This window comes from Leopardus geoffroyi, chromosome B1 (genome assembly GCF_018350155.1).
Source record: "Leopardus geoffroyi isolate Oge1 chromosome B1, O.geoffroyi_Oge1_pat1.0, whole genome shotgun sequence".
In the NCBI taxonomy this organism is placed as follows: Eukaryota; Metazoa; Chordata; class Mammalia; order Carnivora; family Felidae; genus Leopardus; species Leopardus geoffroyi.
Genome location: NC_059327.1, coordinates 17,290,298 through 17,307,088, shown reverse-complemented (window position 1 = coordinate 17,307,088; position 16,791 = coordinate 17,290,298). Strand labels below are relative to the sequence as shown.

The window sequence follows — 16,791 nt, the reverse complement described above, 5'->3', positions numbered from 1 at the left end:
GCAGAGTGGGGAAGGGAAACTTGTAGAGAAACCATCTGAGGCCCTCCGGGTTTCACCAGATGTCAAGGCAGCACATAATATTGTGCTTTAATCGTAGGCCTTACACCACAGCATTCAGGAAAGGAAAAGTCATTGTAATATACCTGTGGCTCAGTCGTGATTGGCATTCACATTTTAAAACACATAAATGAATATAACCTGTAGCAGCATGGGGAAGGACAATATGGTCACGTGTTCATGGGGCCGAGGTTTTGCCATGGTGATTAGCTAATTCCTCATGCTTCCTTGGGGAAGGCAATAGAAAGCGGCTAAAGTGGACAGATCGGTGAATGGCAACATATGCGTGATATTTAGGAATATGGATATAAGTGCTCAGAGAGTCAGCTAAAAGTGGGTGCTTCTGGGGAAGAGAAAATTAAGGATAGGAAGATCAGGGGCTGCTGTTTTATTTATTTTTTTTTCCCGACCTATTTGTCTCTTTAAATTATGTGCATGAATAGCTCTGAGAAATTTTTTCAAACCTAATTTTTAAAAATTGAAGAAGGTAAGCTTGTAGTCTACAGGAGAGAAAGTTGAAGAACTTCTTGTCTGATGCTTGAAAGGTCCGTTCTGGAGAACCCCGCAGGGGTTCGTGTCCGCCACCCCCCGCTGGTCCACCCTGGGTAAATGAGCCAGCTTCTCCCAGCTTCTGGGGGCCTCTGCCCCAAAGTGGAGACTTCATAACCGTATCCACTGAAGGTTAGATGAGGTGATGTGAATAAAGGACCTGGCACCGTGCCTGGCTTACAATCAGCGCTCAGTTGATGTTAGCAGTGTATTCATCAGGATCAGCTTGATTTTCTCCGCAGAATGCAAAGGAGGGTGTTTTGCGGAAAGGGATGGGGGAGGGGGTGGGTCGGGAGTTTGAGGAATGAGGTGAACACGGAAGGCAGTCAGTGGAAGGCCCTGGACTAGAACTGACAACCACTGCTGCGTGGAATCGGGGGCAGCCGTGGGGCCTGGAATGCACGACCACCCGCTGCACCTGCGCCTCTGAGGCCGCAATTCCTGGGGTGGTCAGGCCCTCCAGCGTCGGGATTGATGGGGGCTCGGAGCTTTGCTGAGCAAAGCCGGCAAGGGAGTTAAAAAACAGTGGCAAGAGAGGGATTGACATGGTGGACTGCAGAGTTTCGCTGGAAATGGAACCTGGCAAACGAAGAAGTGACCTGATGGATGGAGCCTGGAAGTTTGCCTGTGGCCAACGAGGGTTACAGGGAGGAAGCGGTGCGGTGAACAAGAGGGAAGGGTCCCCGAGTTCAGACGAGAGAGGATTGGGGGGGGTTCCGGTTCCATAGCCCCACGGTATGGGAGAAAATCCACCACACGGAAAAGAACGTTTCTCTATTAGATCCGCGCAACAACCTTAGAAAGAAAGGAGGAAGCAAACAGACATCTGGTGCATACTTACCAGGTGCCTGGATTGATGCTCCCTATTAATCGCATTTATTTTTTGCCAACAGTCTTATGAGGTAAATAATAGCCCCCATTTTACAAACGAGCAAAACTGTAGCTCAGAGAGATTGAATCCCTGGCTCCAAAGTCAATGTAACTTCCACGGGCTGACCGTGAACTCAAAGACAAGCTCTTGGCTCAGCAACTAGCTGGGGAAACCGGGAAAGACGGTTCTGTCTCTGAGGCTAATGAGTGGGCCGGGCTAGATATTCTCTACGGCACTTCCTGAATTAATACCCAAATATCCAAGTAACGATGTCAGTGAGCGCCGTTTTCCTCATTTGTCCGGTAGAAGTAACAGAATCTTCCTTACCCACCTCAGATAGTTGTTATGAAGATCAAATAAGATAATGTATGTGAGAGGGATTTATAAATTAAGACACACTGTATGACTGAGACTTTAAAACATGTAGAAATACGGGGTCGGTGGGGATCAAAGTCATGAGGAAGAAAAATGGGGAGACTGAGATTCAAACAGTATCCACTGAACATCTACTCTCCCACCTACTAGCCGGAGACCTTGGGCAGATTATCGAACACCTCTGTGCTTCTGGAAAATGGAGATTGAAAACTGGACTGCCTCACAGATTTATTGTGAGAATTCTGTAGCACAATGCAAGGGCTGAAAATATTAACTGTTATCATCATTATTACCACTGTTTGCTAGGTGTGTTGTTTTTGCATAAAAATATGTAATTACACTAAGAAATATGAATCTATATTATATCATGTAATTTACATATATTCTTATATAAAAATGCCTCTCCTGGAAAATATATAATATATATCTTACAGACTATAACAGATAGATAGGTAGATAGATAGATAGATAGATAGGTAGATAGATAGATAGATAGATAGATAGATAGATAGATTGCTAGAGGATTAGAAAAATATTCAAAGGGGAAGTATCAGGAGACTGAAATGGGAATAAAGACAGAGCTTGAAGAAGAAGATAGGAGAACTGGGGACACATGGACTGCTGCCGACACAAGCCTAATAAAGAGAACTAACAGACCCGTATGTCTGATCTGTGGAGTTCATGAAGTCGGCTCGGCTGCCTGCAGAATATCAGTCCTCAGAAGTATCAGTACTTCTGATGAGTACTTCTTTTTTTTTTTTTTTTTAATGTTTATTTATTTTTGAGACAGAGAGGGACAGAGCATGAACGGGGGAGGGTCAGAGAGAGAGAGGGAGGCACAGAATCTGAAACAGGCTCCAGGCTCTGAGCTGTCAGCACAGAGCCTGACGCGGGGCTTGAACCCACGAACCGCGAGATCATGACCTGAGCCGAAGTCGGACGCTCAACCGACCGAGCCACCCAGGCGCCCCCTGATGAGTAATTCTGATGAGTACTTCTGATGAGTACTGATACTCATTCATTCTAGAGCCTAGTCTGTGCTTCCGATTGTGTTAGGTGTGGGAGAAGAAAAGATAAGCAAGGAAGGTCCCTGCCTTTAGGCGCCTAGTAGAGAAAGAATCCGTTATTTAAACAAATTGCTCTGATACAACATACAAACTCTATTTTTTTAAACCAGATAGTAATAAATGCTAACATACATTGACTGCTTACTGGGAGCCAGGTGCCGTGCAAGTGCTTTATACATATCATCTTCTTAAATCTCCCAGAAAAGCCAGGATTCCAGTTCCAGAGTTGGCACCATGGACACATTACCCTGCCCTGACTAGAAGGACCCAGTCAGGAGGTGGTTGCAGTAATTGAACTGGGAAGGGCAAGGGCCTGAACTAGGGGAGTGGTGGAAGGAATATAAGAAGAAGATATGAATTCAAGTTATGTTCAAGGAATTAAAAAGGGCAGGTCTTGGCAACTGATTACGTGTGGTGGGTGAAGAGATGCCGGAATTGAAACTTCCAGAGAACTCTGGAGGGGCTTTGGCCAGTGACATGAATCTAGGGGACACAAACATTTACATGTTTTTAAAAGCTCAAGCTCTTGGGGCGCCTGGGTGGCGCAGTCGGTTAAGCGTCCGACTTCAGCCAGGTCACGATCTCGCGGTCCGTGAGTTCGAGCCCCGCGTCGGCTCTGGGCTGATGGCTCAGAGCCTGGGGCCTGTTTCCGATTCTGTGCCTCCCTCTCTCTCTGCCCCTCCCCCGTTCATGCTCTGTCTCTCCCTCTGTCCCAAAAATAAATAAACGTTAAAAAAAAAAAAAACAAAAAAAAAACCTCAAGCTTTTTTTAGAATCCCCAGTACCAGATACTGCTAGTTTCCTACCTACTATCCATGAAGTCATCTTCTTACTGAATAGAACATGCACATTATTAGGTACAGAAAAAGATTCCAGCCACTTTTCCTTCTAGAAGTAGCCAATGAAAAGCTAGAAAAATGCATTGGACACAGCTGCTGGAAAGTTCCTTTGTTCCTCTCCCTTCTTTTCTAAATAGAACATGGGTATGATGGCTGGAGCTTCAGCAGCCTTTTCTGTGGACCTTGAGGATAAGCACTAATTGCCAAGGATGGAGGAGTCAAACATACAATAGCCTGGGACACTGAAGTCATCGTGGCACCATCACACAGGCCCTGACTGTTCTATCGCTGGCAACTGCCACTAAGTGATATGCCTCACTTCGCCACAAAAACTAAACTCCCATTCTCTCTACCACTCCAGGTCTCTATTCGTTGTAGGGAGCTAGTTGGACTCAAGGCCATCCTCCGTGGCAGTCAAGCAGAACTTGGAACGAGAAACCCAAATTCAAAAACAAAGAGGTGGGATTCTCTACTCCCTCGTGGCCTTCCCGTGTCTCCCTTTGCCCAGGAGCCCTCGCTCAGTTGAAAATTGGGTTTAGGTTTTGCTGTCAATCAGTTTTCTGTCTTGTGCGACCATGTAGATGCCACCAACTGACACCAGAAGGAGAGCAAGGTGTCCAGAAGACAAAGCATTCTGTTTGGAGAAAGTTGCATTTCAGATGATTTAAGGATAGCAAGGTGAAGTGTCTTAGTCCTTCCGGGCTGCTATAACAAATACCATAAACTGGGTGGATTATAAACAAGAGAAGTTTATTTCTCAGAGTTCTGGAGACTAGGAAATCCAAAATCCAGATGTTGACAGATTCAGTGTCTGGTAAGAGCCCATTTCCTGGTTCATAGACCATGTCTTTTCACCCTGACCTCCCATAGCACAAAAGAGGGATCTCTCTAGGGCCTCCTTTATAAAGGAACTAATTCCATTCATGAGGGTTTAGCCTCTCAAAGGCCCCACCTTCTAATAGCATCACCCTGTGGATTAAGATTTCAACATCTGAATTTTAAAGAGACATAAACATTCAGTTCATGGCATGAAGATTTCCAGAAAGGAGTTGGAGATGAATCTGAAGCTCAGGAGAAAGGTGTTGGCTGGAGGGCAGGTGGGTGTCTGGAACCATGAACATGGATGGGGTCACTAGGGAGAGTGTTGGAAGGAGAAGAGCAGGCAGTAGGAAGTGAAAGAACACTAGGGATGCCAACATATAACATGTGGGCAGAGGAGCCCCCAAACGGTGACAGAGGAAGCCCAATTCAGTAAATGAATGAAAACGAGGAAAGAAACGTGTTGTGACGGGCTAGGGAGTCAAAAGATGCCAAGAAAGACAGATTCCTTTAGCGAAACCTTCTTTAAAAGGATCCCCCCCCTAAAATCTTATTTAGATGCAAGCTGTCCTCCACAAGGACTGAGGTATGCTGTCACACAAAGGTTTTTCTGACTTGTAAGGCTTTTCTCAAGTCAAGGGGAAAAAAGTGAGGACCCGTGGAAATCTAAAGACAGGGCGGTGGAGTAGGAGAGACAGGGAGGAGGAGGGGAGGTAACAGACATTCTCTACCTCTAGCTTCCCACTGTAATTCTGTGAGGCAACGGGTTGACCATTGTGCTAGTGTTCCGAGCTCAGTGGACCCTGTTGTTCCAGGAGCCTGCTGTGTCAACCAGAAAGCCAAGGGTTCAGTTGTCAGAGTCCTTTAAGATGAAAAAGGTGAGAAAAGCAGGTTAAAGTGTAAGACAGAGTCTCTGAGGCTGTAGATGGCCATTATTTAAAAAGTCCTATCGGAGGCACCTGGGTGGCTCATTCGGTTGAGTGTCAGACTCTTGGTTTTGCCTCAGGTCGTGATCTCACAGGTTCGTGGGCTCAGGCCCCACAGTGGGCTCTGGGCTGATGGTATGGAGCCTGCTTGGGATGGTCTCTCTCCTTCACTCTCTGCCCCTCCCCCACTTGTGCTCTCTCTTTCAAAATAAATAAGTACACTTTTTTAAAAAATAAAAAGTAAAAACTCATAACTATCTGGTTCTTAAATTTGTAACAGAATAAATATTCAACTTGCATGGATATTTGTAAAAGATTATCCATTATTTTGGTGCAGTTGAGAGCCACTAGTCCCATCACTTAGTTTAAGAACTCTGTTTCGGTAAATAATTCGGACTCTTTGAAAACATATCCTTTAAATCAGCTAAGAGTATTTCCGTATCCTTTACTAAAACCACTTCCATTGTGACAAAGGAAGCACATCCATGTGTAAAACATGTGATTTTGCCTGTTTTTCTTACATAATGTGCATTGTAAACACTAATCTGTCAGGTGCTTGCTATTCATGCAGGTAGCAAGCTACTCTGTTGACGATTCTTTTGATTGTGAAAATCCTTTCTTTTGAATCAGATGAAATATTTGTTTATTGCTTTAGAGTTTTATTTGTTTGTGTATTTTCTCAACTTCTACTCCTAAGAGAACTAAAGCTATTTCTGTGAGAAGCTCAACAGTGAATGCCTATAAGATAAGAAATCAGATAAACTATCTTTCTGCTAACTGTCACATTGGGCTTTATTAATATATAGCATGTGTGCAAGGAGGTCTCTGTAAATTCCACTACCTCCAAGATGCATGGAATGTTTACTGAAGGCCTTGCCATTGTGTTCTAACAACTGTGTCTAGTTTTAAAGATTCATTTTCAAACACTAAGATCCTTGGTCATTATAATTGCATTCCATATCTCTGAAGAATGCCAGATTCATAATAGAATAGGGGACGTGTGTCTAGAGGCATGCTCTAAAACAACAATGGAAGAAAGCCCAGAAACAATGTCCTTTTCACGTTGCTTACAAAGCCTAACTGCTCTGTAATCAGGAGCACGGCGAACTTGTAAGAGGAATTGAAACATTGACTGGGTACCTAGAAACTAAAAAGGCCATGAAGGAAGGCTGGCTTGTCAAATGGGATTTCCCTTTTCCATCTAGGGAACATTTATAATTTTTCCTTGTCCAGATAACACAAAGGCCCTCTGCTTTTCTTCATACATATATTCTACATTTAGAGGAAAATTACCTCACCCTTTAGAATTTCTCCCTTTATGTTGTAAATCACAGTGACTGAAGAGGAGTCCTCATCCCCTTTGCATGCCTGAGACCAGATTTTATCAGGAAATGTTTCATCACATTCTTTTCCTGTCATTAGAGTCAATTATCATGTATATTTATGCATTCCTTTGTATGAAAGTGTGGTTTGGGTCTGAAAAGAGCCTGTACAGAAGGGCATTTTTAATTAGACAGCCTTGCGTCTCCTGACTCATAAATGGCTAAATAAAAATTATATAGACCTATACTGGACAAGCTCATAAAAGCAAGTCTCTGCTGCTTAGCCATGCTTAGCTCATTGAGCTGATGAGCGGTCAGCCGTATTCCTTTCCACCTCACACATCACCAGCCAAACATCCAGCCAGACTCCGATCCCACAGATTATTACTGGTAATGATGTTTAAGGCAAAATTGTTTGAGCATAGCACCCTGAGCTTCTAATTTGGCAGTTAGAGCAATCTTGTCGTGACGTGTAAACTTTGCACTTAATAGGCAAGGTATTTAACACATGAATTATGTGTAGGGCTAAATGCCACGTCGCAGATTTAGTGCCTCGAGTTGTGTCCGGTCTACGATCGGAAATGAGCATTCCTAAATGTTTGGCCAAAAGACAAAAAAAAAAAAAAAAAAAAAAAAAATTGCTCTTCCCTAGAATCCAGGTAAAGAAGCCTGGCAGATTTCAAAGCCTATACGGTGTTTTCAGAGAGTTGTTTTATTCTTTTAAGGTAAAAAAAAAAAAACAACCCAAAAAACAAAAAACTCTCTTTCTTTAAGAGGTATCCAGAACCTTTTGAGAGAGGGTCCAGTTACTAATATTGAAACAGAAAATGCCCAAACCTTGCCCTGGCGGCTGGGGGGTTGGCATCCAGCGGTCACCCCGCACAGTGGGGGCTCCACCCACCAGACCGACCCACTGCCTTTCAAGCAGCAGTTGAGGTCGTGAAAGGGCAGGAGCAAGGCACAGGCGGCCAGGCCGTGAGGGGCAAGTAGTCGCTGCGGCTACACCTGCTGTCAAATGCAACAGCTTTGTCCGGTGTCCTGTGATGTCGATCTCGGCAGCTCAAGCCACGGTGTTCGTGCCAGCAGCGGCAGTTGTGAGAAGGAAAAACTTCTTCACCATTCTAGGTCTGACTTGGGGTGGGTGGGGGAACTGGCGATAGATAGATTAACGGGAGAAAAACATATTCTGCTGGCAGGTGGGAGTATCCTACAGAGCATAGCCCCAGGAGCAGCTAGGGGTAAGGGTTTTTATATGGGCTCCAGAAAGCAGGAGGGCATCAACTATAAGTTCCACAGGTATCTTGGACTATCGAGAATAATGAGTAAAGTATCTCTGTTGATTCAAACAAATGGCAAATTTTGTAAGTAAAAAACAATTACCCTGTTAACTTACTTAGTTTTCTCTATCGTGAGTCACTTGGAAATTCTGTTTCTTACTATCATGCATCCTGGTGGTTCCTCTGCTACTGTTTCTTTGCATTTCACAGACTGTACTCAGCGATGCTGCACGAAATGCAGTTAATCCCCTGTCTCCGTGTCAGGTCACTGCTCCAGAGCGCTTAGAAAAATGTTCTTTCATCTATATTCTTACCTTCCAGGACCTGTTGCTAATATTAATACAGCATTTTTGAATTTGGGGATTCTCATTTGTGATGGGTTTGACTTCTTACTGTCAGTTCTAGATCAACTATCTGTAGATAGTTCTGTAGACTTAGTTGCAAGTTGACTGCATTGCTATTCAGTGTCTAAGAGCATCCTGATAGTTGTGCTGACTGATTACTAATATCGTCATTGCGGTCTTTTTAGCGGACCGTCTGAGCATGTGTTATTAGGCAGCAGAATTGAGACAGGTGCATTAGCAACAAAAGCCTTAAGTGTGCTAAAGATTTTATCTGATACTCATGTCTCAGTACCGTGTTAACCTTGCAAAATGGCACAATTTCTCTCATGTAGTTTTCTAAATGCGTTTCCGTCGCGTCTGAATGTGGCCCTTACTGCCAACTGAATGACTGTCGAGGATGTCTGAGAATGCGGCTTTGTGTGAGAAGAGCTTCTTGGAGGAGTAGAGGAAGTACAGTTTGAAATCGGCTACCAGGTTTCTAATTGCCTCCTTGCATAATGCAAGCTGAATAGACTGAAAAAGCCTTGAGTGTGTTTTTAAAATATCTAAAACATCTCCAAAGCCCAGGCCTGCAGGTTTTGTGCTCGGTCTTGCAGCCCTTCTTTCTGTTGGGTGCCGTTCTGCAATGTACCCAGGAGCTTCCCTGGAGGCCTTCAGAGTAGCCGGCCTTCCCGTGCACGCAGGGAGGACAGCAAGGCGTTTGATTACATCTGATCTGCCATGCCATCGGCTCGCTGACCAAACCAACAAACTGCCTAGAATTCCGGCAGAAACTGGAAATGCGCATCTCACATAAATTAGCTTGAGCAAAGAGACTTCTTGGTAAGATGCCTGGAATTGTTGGTACCATGACGTTTGTCTTTTTTTTGTTGAAAGCAGATGTTCACCACGGCACCCTTTCACAGTGTGCTGCGAAGCCAGCTTGCCTGACACCAGAGAGCATAATCTTTGTGGTTCCACTTTCTTGGCATATTAGTCTTGATTCTATAACAAATAACTTTCCCAAACTACTCATTATTATTCCCTTCTCTCTTCTGGGGAAATGCATTCTTCTTTTCTCCTTCCCCCCCCCCCCCCCCACATAAGATGTATTCTTTCCCTACATGCTTTTCCTTAGTTACGTGAACTGTGTAATTGATTGTGATAATTACGGTGAGCCTCATTTATACTCCTAAAGCCACTCCTATTTTCCTGGCCTTTCAGCTATGATTTTAAAGTTACTTCCCATAGGAAAATGTAAAATTCTTTAATGTATTCTCTGATTTATGGTTGAATATATCGCATACATGAATATCAAAAACTGCCTCACATTATACTCGAGGAATCACAATGGCTAGTTTCTAAGCAAAATATTTTCGGCAACTCGAGATTTATGTTAACTGTATACAAGTACGTGAGTCTTCATTAACCAACCAAGAAGAATTCATAAAATAACAGAGCTGGATTTTAGAAATTCTCTAAATAATGATTTTCAAATTAAAGTCCTGCAAGTACAAGGAATGCTGTGGCAGTTTCTCTGCAGGAAAGGGCTCAGACCAGGGCTCAGACTCAGACACACACACACACACACACACACACACACTGTGCATGCACATCCATGCGCACGCATACACACATATGGCACACTCACACACACTCTCCACACACATACGTCACACACACACTCTGACTTCAAATAGAGCAGTCTGCTGCTGCTGGGTTTTTACCTATAACATCTATATAAATGGTTCGCCAGCTGTAGGCATCAGCATAAAAGATCTGATTATTGGGGTACAGTCTCCTCATTGTTCTGAAAAGATAAGAAGTGCCAAATGGCTTAAGTGGTTTAACCAAGGCATTGGTTTTCCGTCTCTTGGTCAAATAACGTCTTCACTCACCTTGCTCTCTTCTTGTATTCTTCTTAACTTGTTTATAAAATACAGGACCATTAAGGGTTTTTTTTTTTTAATTTAAAGTTACTTTAAGTATTTAAGTAGTTAATTCATAAATAGAGGCAGTTTTAGTTTTATGACATAACCAGAGAGCTCTTTGTCACTTCCCTTAAGCACCTAAAACTATCAATATGAACCATAGGAACTAAAAAGGCATAGTTATGTATCCTAGTGTTGACCTCACCAAAATTACAATGCCTTTCTCTCATTTAATATACAGATCAGAAAACTATAAAATACAGGACAAAGAAAAGATGATATGCAAAAACAGCAAGGTTTCATTCTACTTTTCAAAACAATTTACTGTGCTTCTTTGGCCATTATGCAGAGTTTATCCACATGCTCCTGGAGTCAGTTAATAAAATATATTTGACAGTCCTAAGAAAGGGCAAGTATTTATGGTATGCGCTTAAGAAGGTTTTTTGGAGCTGTTAAAGATAGCACCAAAAAAGGATCAGAAATCACGCTCTTCTATCTAAAAGGATAGGCTTATCCAACATAAATAATTTCAAGAGTGGGTTTTCCTTGACATTGTAACGTAAGAAACTTACAGTAAGAAGATGGCTCTGAAGTTCCCCAAGGATATTAATGTGATTCGACTTCAGTCAGGTCTCTGTTGTGACTTCACACAAACCATTTTATTCTGTTTTCTTTATTTAAAGAGCAATATTGGGGCGCCTGGGTGGCTCAGTTGGTTGAGCGTCCAACTTCGGCTCAGGTCATGATCTCGCAGTCCGTGAGTTCGAGCCCCACGTCGGGCTCTGTGCTGACAGCTCAGAGCCTGGAGCCTGCTTCAGATTCTGTGTCTCCCTTTCTCTCTGACCCTCCCCCGTTCATGCTCTCTCTCTGTCTTAAAAATAAATAAACGTTAAAAAAAAAAATAAAGAGCAATATTAACTAATTTCACAAGATTTCTATGAACAAAAAACTATTACGGTAGCAGAAATCTTATAAAATAAGATGCAAAAGAATGCTATTTAACTGTGAAATTTGACTCATGACAACCACATTCATGGGTGACGATGACCAAATAAACAGTATTTAACTAAGGAAAAGCGAGAGAGAAACCTGCATCCTCTACATTTTGAGAATGGTTTTTCCAGAATAAGCAGTATGGACTTATATGTACACCCTCACACACATATGTACACGTAAATTTTATACATATATATACACATATACATATATGTACACACGCACACACAGGAACTTTGGAAGCAGACACGAGTTTCAAACTTAGTTCCACCACTTACAATCTACAGGACGTTAATCAAGTTGTTGAACTTCTTTCACCCAGTTTTCTTTTTAAAATTTTTTTTTCAACGTTTATTTATTTTTTTGGGGACAGAGAGAGACAGAGCATGAACGGGGGAGGGGCAGAGAGAGAGGGAGACACAGAATCGGAAACAGGCTCCAGGCTCTGAGCCATCAGCCCAGAGCCCAACGCGGGGCTCGAACTCACGGACTGCAAGATCGTGACCTGGCTGAAGTCGGACGCTCAACCGACTGTGCCACCCAGGCGCCCCTCAGTTTTCTTTTTAAATGAAGTGTGTACAATTTAATAGTTGTAAGTGTTAAATACAACTGGATGAGAAACTTTAGATGATGCGTCTGGCACGTAGTAAACACACGGTTTTCCTAAACACACCGGAAAAAAAAAAAAGACAAAAAACGGAAGAAGACTTATATGTGAGTAAGTTTCAGGATCCTTCAAAAGCATTTGTTCTGTGATTGCAGCCAGCTTCTCCACATGTCTTACAGCAAGCTTAGCACTCTCAGAGACGTGGTGATATTTTGACACAAATCTTGACTTTAATATAATTGTTTTTCCAGTATGTGTTTTGACTTAGTACAGACTCCTAAACAGGGATTGAATGAAAATCAGGCAAAACAATTTACCTGGAGGCAGATCTCCAAGAAGACTATGTTTGAACAAACTGCAGTTCTCAATATATATTTGTAATATCACGAGTAAATGAGTCTGATGGCATGAATAGTTTCCTATGAATCAAAGTTAAACAGAGAAAGATCATAGTTTATGACATGTTTAATGTTATTATTGTTACTATTGTCTCTTAAAATCTACCCACTGTGATCAATTCTCTGTCCAATCTTCCCTTAAAGTATGATCTTCTCTCCTGAGGCAGTGACTTCTTTCTTCCTATGCTAGATTTTTCTTCTTTTGCTTCTGTGTGTTTACACTATTTTGACATTAAAAACCTGTACTTCCTAAAGGACATTAAATCATCCCCAAATCTTTTAGGGCCGTGTGGAATGGATAAACTTAACTGGGAATAATGAAATCATTCATTTGATTTGGGTAAATGTTAAAGATTTGGAACCCTTCTGTCATTAAAATCCCATTTGCAGGCCACATTGAAAAATGCTACATAAAGCCAGGGCTAAAGGGCCTGGACTCTTGTCTCTCTGTTCCCACCTCATTCATATTCATCTCCCTCCCCATCAACTACCACTGTCCCCACCAAAGTGGCCCTGAGGGTTCCACAGAGCACCATTCGAAACTGTAGATCACTGTGAAAATGGCCTCTTTATAATCTGTCCGGGAAAAGGATGACTTCTGTTTTCTGGCAGCAGAAAGAATTCTGCATAAAGAGTAATTGCTGAGCTCACAAGAGGTAAAAGAAATCTCCAAGAGGTTCCCCAAACCCCTCAAAGTGAAAGGAAACTGGAGCAGTCAGTGAGGGGCCGAGAGAAGAGCAGTGCTAACCTGCCTGCAGGTGCCCGGTTCATCTCTGTGGCCAGGATGAGGCTTAGACCGGCATGGCAGCAAGGTAGGGAGGCTGAAGCCCAGACTGATGGAACCACGGGACTTGGCAGGGTCTAGATAATATTAAACTGAGAGAGAGAGAGAAAGAGAGAGAGAGAGAGAGAGAAACATACCTTGTACATTTTGAGAATGTGTTTTCTAAAGAAGTTAGAATGTATAGTGCCCCCTGAATCTTACTAACAGCAAATGCAAATCCTTTCAGGAGAAACTTTAGATAATGCATCTGGCACTTAGTAAACAGGCCAAAAAAAAAGTTACATGATACGTTAGTAAGTTTCAGATTTTGCAAAAGAACATGTTCTATAAGGGCAGCAAGCTTCTCCATATGTCTTACAGCAAGTTTAACTGTCAGTTAAATTCTCTTAACTCCCAGGTTACCCTGGAGTAAAATCGACAGCATGAATTTACAATGAAAGATCAGCATACACACGTGGGGAAAAAAATCACCTTGAAGTCAGCAGAAACAGCCAATTTAGACCTTTAAAGTCTTCAGGTATGGGAGTATTAGAATTCTTTCTACTTGTTTTGAATTATTGAGCAAGACCAAAATTACCAGGCATGTTGGAAAAGTGCTCCAGAAGGAATTATAGAAATAAAAAAATAAAAAAATATCAAATTAAAAGCTCATTTGACAGATTAAATAGAAAACAGATATAGATGAGTTGAGATCAGTGGACTAGGGGTGAAAAAAACTTATGAATCAAGAAGAATGCAGACAAGTGAGTCTCAGAGATGGAAGACACAAAAAGAGGTTAAGACATAGGAAGTGTAGAAGGAAGTCTGTATGTGTCTAACTGGATCGTTTGAATGAGGAACTAAAAAGGATGGAAAAGAACAATGTGTAAGATATCATGGAAACTCGCAATCCACAAAACAGAACACAGGGTTTGCCTACCAAAGTAAATTAAAAAGAAGCCAGCACCTAGAGACCATGAACCATCAAGGATAAAAACATGAAGAAATTTCAAGTGAGAATTGTGTACTCAGCAAAATTGCTTTTTAAGAACAAAGGTGATATATTAAAAAAAACATAAATTAATAAGAAAAAAATTAAAAGTGAGCAAAACATGTGAGCAGGCAGTTCACAAAAGAATTTCCAAATGGCCGTTAAGAATACAAAAGATGGGGGCGCCTGGGTGGCGCAGTCGGTTGAGCGTCCGACTTCAGCCAGGTCACGATCTCGCGGTCAGTGAGTTCGAGCCCCGCGTCAGGCTCTGGGCTGATGGCTCAGAGCCTGGAGCCTGTTTCCGATTCTGTGTCTCCCTCTCTCTCTGCCCCTCCCCCGTTCATGCTCTGTCTCTCTCTGTTCCCCCCCCCAAAAAAAAAATAAATAAATAAACGTTGAAAAAAAAAAAAGAATACAAAAGATGTTCATCAATCTTTTGTTACTAGGAGAATGCAAATTAAAACGACACCGAAATCCCACCACATCCATATCAGAACGGCATATTAAAAAGATAACAGTGCCAAGTGTTGGCAAGAGTAAGAAGGTGACTTAAACTTATTTATTTTTAGTTTTTTTTTTTTTTTATTTTTGAGAGACAGAGACAGAGCGTGAGCAGGGGAGGGGGAGAGAGAAAGAGGGAGACACAGAATCCGAAGCAGGCTCCAGGTTCCGAGCTGTTTGTTAGCACAGAGCCCAACGCGGGGCTCGAACTCACAAAATGCGAGACCATGACCTGAGCCGAAGTCAGACACTCAACCAGCTGAGCCACCAAGGCACCCCCAACTTAAACTCTTATTACTGCTTCTATGATATGAGTTAGTATAATAATTTTAGTACACTCTGTGGCAATACCTACTAAAAGTAAACATATATATAAAATATTTATATATATTTAAATATATTAACTAAGAACTCCATTCCTATTATATCTATTACCCAGCAATTCCATTCCTAAATATATACACAAAAGAAATAAGGGCTCATGGTCCCTAAAGATATATAGAAAAAGTTTTCAGCAACTTAATTCATAATAGCCAAAGAAGTTCAAACAAATCAAATATCAATCAACAATAGCATGAATAAAGTATGACAGTTGCATATAATGCAATTCTGTACAACAGTGAAAAGGGATGAGTTACAGCTACATGGAATGATAGGAATGAATCACATAGACAAAATTTTGAATAAAATAAGCCATACTAAAAAAAAAGAGTATACATTATAAAATTATCTTAATGTGAAGTTTTAAAACTAATCTACAATAATAAATGTCAAAACAGTACTTTTGGAGTATACTAAATGGAAACAAGAAGAATGAGCCTACTAGGTGGTTGGAAATATTCTATATCTTGATTTGGAGGGTGGTTAAATGTGTGTGTGTGTGTGTGTGTGTGTGTGTGTGTGTGTGTGTGTACGTGTGTGCATGTGCATGTGTACATGCAAAATTTTAATGGATATATTTATATGTGCAAAATTTATTTAGCTGTATATATAAAATTTATATGCGTAACTACATATGACTTATACATCAATAAATTTTTTAAGTTACCGTAGGTGAAATGAAAGCATTTTCAGATTTTAAAAAATGAGAAATTTTTTAAACCTCAAACAGATCTATGCTGAAAAAGAAAGGAGAGTGATAGTTGAAGAGAAAGAAAGATTACTCCAAAAGGATGGTCTGAGATCAAAGAAGTAATGGGAAGCAAAAGAGAAGTCAATATGTGAATAAATATAAAGAGGTATTGTCTCTATAAAACATGTTGCAAGTTTATGGGGTTTTAAAAAAGAGAATTAAAATTTTGACAAAATAGAATAAAACTGCAATGAGGTCATTTGAGTTAAATTGTTAAATTGTTCTAATCCCCTGAGAATGGGATTATTTTATTATGCATGGCAATATTTGAGAAGTAATTATGAAAATAATAGAAATAAGGTGTTTAATTTTCAAAAATAACTTACTTAACTGATTTAACAAACAAGAAATATAGAAGAAGCAGGGAATCTAGAAATCCTAAAAAAAGAGTAAAGCAATTTTAAAATATCCATAATGAAAATGAATGTAGTGTTCGCTTTGACAGCGAACTGAAAAGATAAAAACATTTCAGGGATAGAGAAGGTCATTATGTGATCATAAAAGTCTCAGTTCACCCAGAATGATAATTATAAATTTATATGCATCTACTAATATAGCAGGTGAAATTAAATAGAACTATAGGGTGAAACTGGTAATGCCATCATCGGGTGGGAGGTTTCAGCACATTTCTTTCACTTGGGTCGAGAGAAAAAAATTAAGATGGAAAAGAATGTACGACACAGTTAACCAAACCTCCACCCCCAAACTGGAAAATAAGTATTTTTCTCATGCACAATGCAAAATTCACTGCATAACTGACCATAAATAATATCTCAAAAATTTTTAAATATTGGTTTATGTTATGGGCTCATGCACTTTAGACAATGCAAACTAACTAGGTGTCATTAACGAAATCTAAAGAAAAAAAAAAAGCCAGTTTGTCAAACCCACTACTAAAGAACTCAGTTGTCAAAGGTGAAATCAGAATAGATACTTAAAAGGCTCAACATTGAGATGTATTGTGGAATATAGCAGAAATGGTACTTTGAAAAATAACAACAGCTTACATTATATTTAAAAAAAGAAGAAAAGCTAAAAATTAATGAG

The 16,791-nt window shown here is 41.0% G+C and overlaps 1 long non-coding RNA gene across 1 annotated transcript; it reads left to right on the top strand.

Moving 5' to 3' along the window:
* Positions 1-5,231: 5,231 nt before the first annotated feature.
* On the top strand, positions 5,232-15,880 carry LOC123585739. The gene is made up of 3 exons (XR_006706394.1): positions 5,232-5,455; positions 13,539-13,658; positions 15,724-15,880. It is a non-coding gene; the product is annotated as an uncharacterized LOC123585739 (long non-coding RNA).
* The last annotated feature ends 911 nt before the right edge of the window (positions 15,881-16,791 follow it).